Raw genomic sequence first — 13,729 nt, forward strand, 5'->3', positions numbered from 1 at the left:
TCGCAGTCTGTGAGGTAAACTAAACGCTATTGGCTATTTGAAAAGGCGGAGGAGCCATTCAATATGTCCCGCCTTAGCTTCCTGTTTCAGTGGAAATCACGTCAACGCATCATACAAAGCTGCACGTTTCAAGGCACTTCAGGGGGCCTTTAAGGCTTCATATAATTTAAACAGATGAGTTATAAAAAAATTCACCCCCCTCACAGTTGTCATGAAGGGCAAAATTAGCTATATAGACCAAAACCACTTTTTGTACCAGACTGTAAAGATATGTTTTTCTGCTGTAAAGTTGGGCATATTAACATGGGGGTCTATGGGATTGACTCTCTTTTGGAGCCTGTCTCTAGTGGCCAGTCGATGAATTGCAGTTTAAGTCACTTCCGTGTTGGATTCAAGAGAGAGACCGGAAGGTTGCCGCTTGGATAGCATGCATGAACTTAGGTTTTGTCTTTGTCCACTATATCCAGTGTGTGCATTATTTCTCTCCAGAAGTTATGACCGATAAAAATGTCTTAGCACAGGCATCTATTATTGTTGCTGTGTCCAGCAGTTTATCTTTGTTCCGTCTACTTGTTCCGTTTCGTTTTCGACTATAAAACAACGCACCTTGTGGACTAACTACTGTAATTTGAGCTCTTGGCTACTCTTGCCGTTTTTAGGTGGAAGGCGAAACAAACACAATCTGTACTCGAGAAAATACAATACCAGAAGATATTTTGAGAAAATTTAGGTCACCCTAGCATATGCGTAAAAACCGAAGTATATTTTAGGCATACGAAAGAGCAATAGAAATGATTCATAATGTTTTTATAACACCAATTATGATGTAAAAAAGGAAGTCCCGCCCAAAACTCGCCATTGTTTAGGCTAGAATGTGACATGTCGGAACATTGCGCAATGTTTCAAAGCACCACAGAGCCACATTGTTTTACACTTTTCCGGAAGACAACCTAAGAATGGCTTACTTAGTCATCTTTGCACATTAAACTGGAGTACTTGCGATAGTAGCCTACGAAAAAATTCTACACATTTTATGCTATTCTAGTCAGGCAGGTTTACACTAGAAATGTTACTGATACATACTCAACCATCAAACACACACACACACATGCAAAGAATCATGTGGGTGTTCAGTCAGTTCCTGTCCAAAAGTCATGGGTTTTAACATGCATTCCTCTTCCATTACACACACACACTTTTCCCCACAGTTACAATGCTGCAAAACAAAGCAATAGTGGCCCGTAGTGACTGGGCTGCTGCCGTTGCCATGCAACCATCCAAACGGAATCAGTAAACACTGTTGAGTCTGCGTGCAGCGAGAGTCTCGTCTCGGCTCGACTCTAGTGTTTGTGCAATCCCCTGTTGCGTTCATGTCCTTTTCCATAAATTTGCAGGGCTGCACAAACAACAAGCACGCAATGCTGACAGAGTTCACTCACAGGTAAACACACACCAACACATTCACGTATACAAACGGCCTCGCATACATTGGAGACACTTCACAATGGTGTATTTTAAAGGGCCGATGGCCCCACTCAAGGCTGTGGTGTAGAGAGCCAGAACGCTTGGCTTTATGCCCGGACACAAATAGAGCAGTTCAGTGAGCACGTGCTCTCTTTCTCTCTCTCTCTCTTTCTACAACACTCTAATCTCCCATGGCACACTCATGAATGACAGCAGGGGAAAGGTCAAGCCCACAGTATAGATATACAACATTACCTGACACATTAATCTAAATTTAGATTTTAATTTACCGCTCATTGTTTCCATTAAAAAGCCAATGGGAAAATGTAAGTATGCGTGACCCCTAAACTAATCATCCTTTCCACATGATTACGATCAGAGAAGAGCCAAACACGTAGTTTTTATGCCTTTGAGAGGCAGATCTCTTTATTAAATCTGGAAACTATGCAATTTCACTGTAAAAAGTGAGTATGCGGTGAAAAGCTGTGACTATCTTTAATTATATTGAAATGTTGAAATCACAGCCATAAAATGCCAAAGCTAAAAAATGTTTTTTTTTAAAATACTGCTTTCTTGACTAGTATGACATAGAAACAGTGGCTCAACCAATGGTGTGCTTTGGGGGCAGGGCTATTTGTTTTTCTAGCCAATAGCAGATGAAGGGTGTGTTCAGGAAACCTGTTTAGCAACAATTTTTTTTTTTTTTTTTTTGCAACAGTCGCGTTCCGAAATTAAATATCCCATTCATTTTCTCCACAGGGAAATTTATTTTTTAAACATTTTTAACTAACCTATAAACCGAGAAGAAAGATATACTGTGAGCTACAAGGTTGTTTCAATCATTATTTCAACTTATTTGTTAAATAATTGTGTTTAGTGGGATTTAGCGGGTTCAGGAGAGAAACAGGGCAGGGATGTCTTCACCTACCAGAGAATTTTGTTAAGCAAATCACACCAAAAGAACACTTTTGCACCCAAATTCCCACAAATCATTGCAAAGGATGTAATCAAGGCAGTCTTCCAACAGTCTCAAACTACTTCAATATTTGTATATATGCATATTTTGCAATAAATGTAAAAATTTTGTTTCTATATGTATACACAATCAACAACTTTAAATAGTTTGATATTTATCTGTCGTTTTAAATGTGATTATGTAATTCGCAATGCTTAATGGGATTGAAGTTCTTTCGCTCATTAAAGTACTTAAGTACAGATTTTCTAAATACTTTTTTGCCTCAAATACATTTTTGTAATATTGTGATTCACCTCGTAGCTGGTTGGCTTGGTTCACAGTTTATAAATCATAAAAGTACTAGGAAAAATACTTCCAGAAGGCAGCTGAAAAAAAAAAAAAAAAATCATAGATCTTCCGATTAAAGGTACAGTAAGTAATTTCCCCCCTCATTAAATTTTTTTCACTTGAATGAATACAAATTTAGAAAATTATGTTGTACTCTAACATGAGTTGATTGAAGACTTCAGTCTAATAAAAGCTTTAAAACATAATGTTTATGTTTAAAAATAAAACTTTTACATGAAACTGGTCACCTCATGGGGGCTGCCATTTTGAGTTCACATGATCGGCTGAATACTACAAACTTCTGTTTATCTGAAAAAATTATTTAACTGTAATAAAGAAAGCAAAACACCGCACGAGTGTCACTTCAGGAAGCTGAAAGTTTCTGAAATCAGAAGTCCAGCACAACCTTTATCTTGTTAATACCCCTGCTATTGGACACTTTTGACTGCTAATTTCTAGCTAAACCATTAGGTGTCGTTATCCAAGACGACTATTATGCTTATTCTCTCGCAAAATGTTTGCGTTCCCCTGAGAAACTTTGCTTTCGAACTTTGCCTTTGTGAGCGAACACAAAGTGTATCGGGGAAACACAAAAGTTTTAAAGGGGAACGCAAAGTTTCTCGGGGGAACGTTAAAATTTTGCGAGAGAACACAATCTTTCCATCACCATGTCCCTTTAGGGGCTCCGTACATTACATTGAGTGCACCCAGAGAATGTCTAACAAGGCGAGAAGTTTCACTCTCAGTACACTTCCGGCTTCTGAACTGGTTGCAGTTCCACTCTGATTCCATATGAGGGCGCTCACAGGACGAGTGCAGAATGAATGGAAATCCACTTTTCTCAGGATATAATTTTTTGTCTAGTAATTTGAATGTTGTATTCGAAAGGAGATGCAAAGAAATTACACATTGCTGGGTGTTAGATTTTTTAGAGTCACTTATTTGCTTAAATTTTTTTTTTTAAGTGTCAATGACGTCATACACATCATACGACCAGAGATACTGCTTTACGGCAATCCTTCAGTCACTCTGGTGCTTTCGCGCTCTGCACTTTCTTTTCTCTCGAGGCATCGACAACACAGCTGACACAGGTAAATACACGTGCTAGACGAGTTTTTGTTTTGTTTGTTTCTGGTCCCGCTTCGGATGCCACGATGCCATCAAGCGGTATCTCTGGTCGTAATCAGTCCTTCACTGACCAATCAGCGTTCATTAGCAGAATGCTAGCGTGTTATGGGCAACAACAACTCAACCTGTAAGAAATCGAAAGGACATAAGTACTCGTTCATTCAACTTTCGACCTATAAACCATGTTGAACTTCCAAAATCTACACTCAAATCTGAGATTTCTCAACGGCAATCGGGTGAAAGAGAGACATTTAGCCGTCTAGCCCCATAGACTCCCATTCATTTTGCACTCACGGCGATCGCCCCCAGTGGAACTCTGGTGGAACTACAACCAAAATTCGGTACAATAGGACTTAATAGGGAGTGGGCAGGCTCTCCGTAGACGGGCTCTGGTGCACCTTTAAAAGTTATTTATGTTAGTGTAAACTTAATGTATTCAAGTTGATCTTGAACGAACATTTTTTTTAAATAGTAGGCTATATCATGTAATTTTGCTAACTCTGTCAACCATTACTAAACATTCATAGAGCCAAACATTCATATTGTTCAGACTTCAGACCCATGGAATTTCGCTTAATTTTCAAACCTTATAAGGCCAATGGCTGCAGTTTCATTCTCATTCCTCTAATAACTGCAATACCACCGTGTCTGCCAGGTTTACAATGCACATTTTATATAATCTAGTTCATCAGTCATAAATGTAGCCTATCACAGTAAAATATCTCCCTTGAGAGCAGAGAAGAGCCAAAATTACGAAAACTAGTTAACACACCCTCCAACCACAAGTTCATATTGAACATTTCCTATGGTACATCATGTGCATCATTTAAATCTATCTGTCATTGTGCCATGTACCGTACATGCTCAAGAATGTTGATCTGGAGATTTCACCGAAGCACATGATGTACCAATGTTTCAAAGTCAAACTTGGCTTGTTCCTAGATCAATGTTATCAGCTGGAGGTGCTTTACATCTGATGGGTTGGATCATTTTTCATGAAGGAGGGTAAATAGCTTATATCCGACAGCGGGGATGTTCTTGCATCGCCTCTTTAATTATTCAGTCTGAGAAAGCGATCCATTTGCCCAGCCAAATCCCGATACGATAACGAAGAGCTGTGTCGACCACACGTCGTACATTTATGACACATTTCCTTTCCTGGAAATGCTGGATCTACATCTCTCTTCTTTTGATTTAAAACACTGCGGTTTAGATTTTCTCTCAAAGCGATTGATCTATACAGCAATTTTGCTGCATTAAACATGCATGGATTTTAATGACTGATCTGAGCCAGGCGAGCGTGTAACAGTAAAGCCTGTTTAGCCATACAGAGCCAAGAGAACTGGATGCTTTTACAACCACCATGTTAAAATCCTTTTCGAGGAAACAGTTGTGCTCAGCTGAAAGCAATTTAACATACATCATAGGCCTGACTCATTTGCTTCTCATAAATGTGGAATGATCTTGAAATATGTCTTGAAAATAACAAAGTCTGGATTGTTAAAGGCACCAGTGATAGCAGAAATACTTTGTAGGCATGGCGCCATCAACATATGTTTCTGTTAAACATTCTATGGCAGTAAATAACAGCATAAGTTGTTCCCTGAAAGTTATTCATTTAGATTTCTATTCTATTTTACATTCTTTTCTCCTTTTTTTTTTTAGATAGTGGTCAGCAAAACCTGAACTCCATCTATTTTAAGAGCAAAATAACAGGGTATATTTCACCGTAAGCTCTGGGCCCGTGTCATCTCAAAACCCCATTGCTGAATAATAGATGGCATGTCCTGTTCTCTTATTCCCAGAGGAGCTTCCTCTTCCCTCAGGCCCACTGCGATCACCTACTGGGAGGCTCCAGAACACGGTTCACTTATTGGCCAAATGGATCCCAGTCACTGCTGATATGAGTTTTTACTGCTCCAAAGACCCGGTCAAACCACACAAAATCTGCTGGGTTGGGAGAGAGAGAAAAAAAAGGAATCAGGGGTTGTTTGCAGCTTGGGAAAGATTAGTCACAAAAAGAAAAAGACATTCTGTAAACGGGAGTTTTCACCTTGAGGATTAAAAAAAAAAAGAACTCTAGTTTATTTCTATGGTTACACTCTTAATTGGTCCATTTAATTTGTATTGTATGTAAACATGTAGGCTATTGTGTTTGTTTAATCACATTCTATTCTTACAGATAAGAAGAAGAAGAAGAAGAAGGCCACGGCCATAGGTTTATATAACCTAAATACACAGTTAATTAATACTTTCACACATTTTCCCCTAATTTGACAAAATTACAGCTTGATTGGAAATGATGCACAAAAATGTTTTGTTCACAAGTGATATTACCTTCTATTTTCTATATTTTATTCACATCTCATATTTCCTTTCAAAATCTTTACTGACAGACTTTAGTTTGGTTGTGGTAGAAATGATGCAACAGAGACTTACTCGTAATTTGTGTAAATCATTGAAACACACAATAAATATTGAAATTGTTTATGAAATCGTGTAATACATATTTTTATGTATTTTTAAAGTGTGACAAAATAATAATGTAAAATAATAAAATGTACACATAAAAAGCAAAAATAATGTGGTTTCCAAGACAAAATCTATTAGGGGAATTTTAGTTTTGATATAAATGACATCACAATTGAGCGTAGTAATAATTGTTGTAAAACTTTGACAATGAAAAAAAATTGTCTATGACAAAATGTACATGAAAGTCATTTAAAATTTTTAGTGTGACCTTCTAAAAAGAAAAGAAACTGAATCAAGTTCTGAATCAGATTTGAAAGTGAATCGGAGAACTCGGAGTATTTTACTGAATTTCCACCGTCTAAAAACCAGGAGGCAGTTTGATGCCTGTTTCCTCTCAGTGTTTTTTTTCTTCTCCCTGTGGTTTCCTTCCTGTAATCTGATCTATGAACTTTTACTCTCAGCATTCCAGGAATAACCACCCCCCCCTTCCACCACCAAAACACACATCCTCCACCGCGAGGCCATGACGAAATTCTCCACATATTGACTAAATGACTCACATTCCAATCACTTTCACATTGGTGAACTACGATAATGTTGTTCTGAACCATGAGCAGCTCCATTAGTGAGTCCACGGTATAATACTGCACTCTAATCCTGCATTTTTATCCACTCGAGAGGCCCAGTCTCTAATGTAGTAACATGATAGTTGAGGAGCGCAGAACGAAAGCTCGGTCGCATATTGAGTCAGTTTAGGTATGATCTGCAATCTTTAGTTGTAGTCTTAAGTCTTATCTCCAGCTGGCCAGAGGGAAAGGCTGTAACGGGATCCTGTCCTGCAGGAGAAGGGAAGGGTGGGTAGGTGGGTGGTCGGAGAAAGGCTGGAGGCATTTATGGCTGAGGGGGCCGAGGGGTCTGGAGACTGAGATTCCACCAAGTGAACCCCCCTCGGTGGATTGGGGGGGGTTGCATTTGTGCTCAAGAGAAAGGGAGTGTGTGTTTGGGATGGGATGGGGGGGTAACGCATTACTGACATACCAGTGAAGAAGTCTGGTTTTCACAACCATTCTCGTCCTGTCTCACACAAACACACACACACACACACACACACACACACACAATACGTTGGGTTATTTAAAAAAAAAATTCTACCCAAACGCTGTTTCTCAGCCATTGGATTAGTGGCAAGGTCAATCTCACTATACTTATTTTGGATGCTAAAGTCGGCATGAAACAGTTGAACAGTGAGACAGTTTTCTTCCCTATTGTGACGTATATCCAAGTGAAACGTTTTCTCAAACAAGAAAAGATGCAGTGTAATGTCACTCTCCTTTGTAATCGCTCTCGCATGCATGTTTGTAGAGCCAGCTATAAGGATGCCAGTAGACATGGATATGAACACTGGAAGAACACACAGAATAAATGAAATGCTTATACATTACAATCGGGGGTTTAGTATTGTTGCAATCTGAGAGAAGAGATTATGTATCAAGAGGGAGAGGAAGTTATTTTGATTAAAGTTTACATGGGCACATGAATTTAAAAATAATGATGTGCACAGATTAATTAATACATCCTGCAACATTCAATAAAAACAAGAATTGTCCATTTTGATTTCACGGTGACTTTAAATTTGTTCTTTTGTGTGTGTGTGTGTGGCCTGGTAAACCCTATTATGGAATCCAAAATGTCCCCACAAAGATGGCAATAGTAATGTTAGTGTAAGGGATAAGAATATACAGTTTGTACAATATAAAAATCATTACATCTATGGGAAGAACCACTATTTGACCCATCAGTGGGTTGCAAAGCTAATGTTTTAGAGTGCACACACACACACACACACACACATACACATACACACACACACGCGCACGTTGTGTTTCTATATTTTATGGGGACTTTCCATAGACATAATGATTATTTTACTGTACAAACTGTATAATCATATCCCTTACACTAACCCAATCCTTAAACCTACCCATCACAGAAAACTTTCTGCATTTTTACATTGTCAAAAACATTCACTTAGTATGATTTATAAGCTGTTTTCCTCAGGGGGACCAAAAAATGTCCCCTCAAGGACAAGGACAAGGATATTGCCATCTTTGTGGGGGAATTTTGTCCCCATAATGTATAGGTTTACCAGGCCACACACACATTCCCCCTTTTTCTCATACCAACTATTGTGTGATATCTAGCACATACTCTCACCCCCACCAGGGGTTTATGATTGCTTTTAACACATTCCTTGCATGTGCTAATGTAAGATCGGTTTCACATACTTAAACTTATAATCTCTGGTGGTAACAGAGATGAACCCGTTGGGCAAATGACTAATGCGGATGATGGAGTCTGTGGTTTTGAAAGCGTTGTGTTTCTCACATTAAGCAGTAAGGATCGCTGCCTCGCAGCCATATCGTATCACTTCTTGCGAAAAGAAGATGGAAAAGGAACTGCTGTTCTAGCTGAAGGGTCAGTCTTGGATTATAAAACAAGTGTTTTTACATGCCAGGTATCCCATGTTTCTATCTGTTCCGTCCCTCCCCCTGCTGTGGTATTACCTCATTGTCAAGGACTGCATTCTACATGATCCTCCCTGGCTCTTAACCACACACACCTGTCACTCATCACAAGCACTTGCTGCGTCACAATCCACAATCCAGTTCGAAGGCCGATTGCGTCACCGCTGCGCGACGAAGGCTGTTTCGTTTCCCGTGAAATGAAGGAGACAACAGATGGATCCTTGCCTAGCCCAGAATTCATTGCGCGCCAGTGACGACATGATTTATTTTATTTTTTTTGAGAAATTGCCTCATTACACTTTTAAAAGCAAGTATTGTTTCAGCTTACTCAAATATCCAATGATACAAATGTAAAAAAATATATAAAATTTAAAGCGTTTACATATCTTACTAATGCCGAGTTCAGCCCCAATTTTCACTCGCCGACAGGTTTTGAGAGATCGCCGACAAATGCCCGAAATCATATGCAAATTGGTTCACACGAGTGACAATCGTGCAGTGTGAATTATCAAAGGCGCGATCTGAGAGAATCGCCGATATATCCTTAATATCGATTCAAAATCCTGCTGTGTGAAAGTGTTCTGACTGACAATTTCATTGGCGATGACCGACAGCCAATGAGAGAGCAAGATCAGCAGGATGTTCGGGGAGGAGTAATAGACCAGAATATCAGTATTTGAATAGATATATTTACAATTATATATATCAAACAGAAACAAAGCACAAACATTTGCTTGACCAGCAGCAATAGCAGCACATTGCAAAAAATGTTTATTTACCCCCAACTCTCTTTGCAGAACACACAATCCTTGCTCCCCGTGTCTCCCCAACCATTTCTTCCTGCATAATAGGTTTTTCGTTTTCTCCTTTTCGCTGCAAATCAGTGCACAGACAATCTGGATCGCAAGCTTCTTGCGGCCTATAATTTTTAAAGGCATACTATGCAGTTTCCATTTTTGTCAAACAGCGCCCCCTAGAGTCGACCGCGCTTTCTTCGTCGACTCTGCCATGATTCACGTCTGAAATGCGTGCTAGTGTCTTCCATAGAGGCTGCTTCACGTAAAGCAAGTCGTGATTCTCGCAAGATTTGGCGGGGTGCCACCTCTCAAACCTGCATTGATCCCCCCCCCCCCCCCCCCCCGCTTTGCTATCGGGATGATTCGCCCTACTAATAGTTCGTTTACCATCGAAATGACTTCGAAGCTGTTATATTAAGGTGCGTTACTTCCTTATCACTGCTCACGTGTGTTTGGTTGTGAAACGTAGTTGGCGGACCAGACAGAAGTTGTCTGCGATTCTTTCTTTTGTAAAGTCATGCGGTGTGAAACCCCGTCGCCGATCCATCGTGCAGTGTGTGGACACAGCAGCACCTGAATGTTAATCCAGTCGTGCAGTGTGAAAAGAACAGTGACCTGTCACCTGACCACTTTGAAAATCATGCAGTGTGAACTCAGCATAAGATGCGATACAGTTTATACTCTTTATTATATACAGAAATGGACCATGGTGAACATATTCCCAGACAGCAACATAGTGTCGGCCCAGATCCGGCCTACATCTGTTACACTTGGATTCCACACGGCAGATCTGGGGCCTCATTTATAAAGCTTGCGTACGCACAAAACGGGACTGAAAACATGCGTACACCAGTTCCTGCGCAAAAGGTGGGATTTATAAAGAAAAACTTGACGGGAAAATTTGCGCACCTGCACGCAAACTCTGACCCATGCGTACGAACGTTTTGGAGATGGAGCACTTTGGCGACACCGATGGTGAGCTGGAGTTAAATGTATTTTTGGTCACTTTTATACAGAAAATCTAAAGAAAATTAAACATATACAGAAAGATTATACAAATACAATTTCAATCACCAAGCCTGTCACTTGAAGCAAATATCCATTCCTTCTTAAATGTCCGCGGCAGCGAGCGTGTTGAGCCGTTTAGTGAAACTGACGCAAATAACAGTTTAAATAAATAAAATACTTCTGATATAAACATTTATATTAAATATGCCATTCAAATTAATGGAGTTAAACACTTAAACATGAAATCATTACTGAAGTTACAACATTTTTTTAAATTCAATCATTAGAAATATTTGTTGTGGATGCGATTGTTTTTGAACACTTTTCCTGTGGCGTGCTTTAATGTTTTAACCACAGAGATAATTGCTTATCATGATAATACCAGATTGTCTGAGAAAATAGTTTCGTGCAAATAATGCCCAAGGCCTATCTGTTTCCATTAAAAATATAAATCAATTAAAAATACAATTCGGCAAGTGGAAAAAATTGAGAAAAACTTTCTCTGAAATGTATTTTACACTATTTGATTTATGTAGGCTATTCAAAAACAAGGCAAGGATAGACAACTACTTGATTTGTGTAATGTTTCTTGTACCGTTTATATCATTTGCATATGGATGAATAATCATATGCAAATGATATGTAGATGAGGATCTGCATAGTAAAACTAGGCGTTGTAAGCGCCATATATGGTTATTTCGGGTGGAGACGCATGTACGCACAATCTTCCGCTGACTGGGATTTATAAAGTGAATTCTGCGCAGGTTCTGGCGTACGCACGGTTTTATAAGTCTGAATATTTTTTTGCGTACACCATTTTTGGCTTTCGGGCGCACGTACACTTTTAGTAAGGTTCCTACGCACAGTTTTATAAATGAGGCCCCTGGGCCGGATCTGGAGAGACACTATATTGCTGTCTGGGTTTAGACAGTTTGTAAACCCTGTTTTGTTTTCAGACAGTTTAATAAAACTTAAAAAAAAAGTCTAGTACAAACATTACTATCACTCATTAATGGTAGCTTTCACAGTTGCTAGGCGACAAGAACAATCATCCGTAGGCTAGACCGTCCCATTTAACAATGCTCAGTCCGACCTTTGCGGCCTTCGAAGGATGCAGCCTGTGAATTGGTACGCAGCTACTATAGCGCACACACACACACCATCGCAAGTGGTCTGGCCTCATCAGAGCATACAGACTCACTTACCTTCCTTACTCATCTGAGGATTCCTTTTGTTAAAGTCTTCCAAGTCGTGTTTCCAGTCATCGTCCTGTCATATCAGTTATATCCTCGTCTCGTCTGCTGCCTAGTATGTTGTCGTCATCTTCGTACAACCTACAAAAGAGAAGACTATCTCAATCCATCAAATTATTCTGAAATCATCTTCCAAAGTCTCTACTCACCTGCTGTTGTATCTTCTCCTGCTGTCCCAGTGTGTTGTTGATGTGTCGTCATCATTGTGTCTGTGCCAGACCATCATCCTACATGTATGTTGTAGGTCTAAAACATTGGGCAGTCATGAGCACTTGGATTGCAGGTCTGTTCTGGTCACGGATAGTGTGGAAAAACTATGCTAAATGCATGTAGTGAATGCTAATTGACAATATAATTATAGTTAGGATAGTTCAGGGCGTATGTTTTCCTTATCTTTTGTCGGTAACGTCAAAGGTTGTGCATTCAATCAATCGCTGCTGTATTTTATCTCAACTTGATCTGCTGCTTGGTGGATGCCTAATTAGCATAACATTATTTCAAGCATAGTTTCATTAAGTGTATTATTGGCTGTTGAAACAATAAAACCCATCGAAATAAAATAAAAAATATTTAGAATTTAGAAACCAATAATAATAATAATATATTAATAAAATAACATTCACTGTTAGATGCATTAGATAAAAGCATAGTAAATGTAAAATAAATGTCTAAACGTAGAATACATTAAATGCAATGAGGAAAAGCATGGTTTCATGCAGTGAATTATTAGCTGTTGAGAGCATCAAACCATCAAAATAAGACAGACATCTATGTATTATCATTTTGAATAAAAAGCATTTTGATGTTGCTTCGCCACAATGTCCATTAAAGCAATAGAATCTTGGTCCTGAAGCAAAACCAGTTGAGAACCACCGAGTACCTTCTCGGATGACTATTTGTGAAATCATAAACATGAAGAGAGGCTGTTTAGCCTTTATTGTCAGGTGGTTCTAATATAAGCCGAGGCTCAGCATATCTGATTTGATTAGTAAAGAGATCCATTTCCACAGGAAGTCATCCTACACCTCTCACTGTACCACTTCCTGTTAGGGGCTGTACCAGAGGAAGTTGCTCAAGTTTCACATCAGAAAAAAATTGCATACCAGATACTAATCTGAAGAAGATTTAAAGGCTACAAAGCTTTAGGTTGTCACATATCATGATTGACAGCTCGCAAAAATGCATGCTCTGCCCTTTCGTATCTGTGTCACGCCCCATAACGCTCCACAGGAGGTTTCCGCCGGTGAGAGGAATACTGCCACCCTCTGGAGTACATTTAGTTTTTGCTAGGACTAGAGGTCTCCTTTGAACTTTACCCTGAGGTCATGCCTGACTCTAAGCGCTGGAGTCCTGTGGGGATAATTACAAGAACAGACACCTCAGCAGCCGTGGAAACACAACGAGCTCCGCTGTGATTGGTGGACGGGATTCTTTCTATCGGTCATATTCTGAACTCTGACCTGCTGAGAATTTATAGTGAAGTAATGAGTGACACAATTCTAAGTTGTCATAAATGTTTCGTTTTTTTTTAATTGTGGGATTTTAAGTTAATTGATTAACTATTGGGTTTCATCTTACTCAAATATCTAATGATACAAATGTAAAATAAATAAAAAAAATACACTTTTTTAAAAGCGGTTAAAATGTTCACATATCTCACTAAGATGTGATACAGTTTATACTCTTTATATGCAGAAATGGACCATGGTGAACATAGTGTCGGCCCAGATCCGGCCCACATCTGGTACACTTGGATTCTGAAACACACTGAGTAATATT

Source organism: Rutilus rutilus, assembly GCF_951802725.1.
Source record: "Rutilus rutilus genome assembly, chromosome: 22".
Taxonomy (NCBI): Eukaryota; Metazoa; Chordata; class Actinopteri; order Cypriniformes; family Leuciscidae; genus Rutilus; species Rutilus rutilus.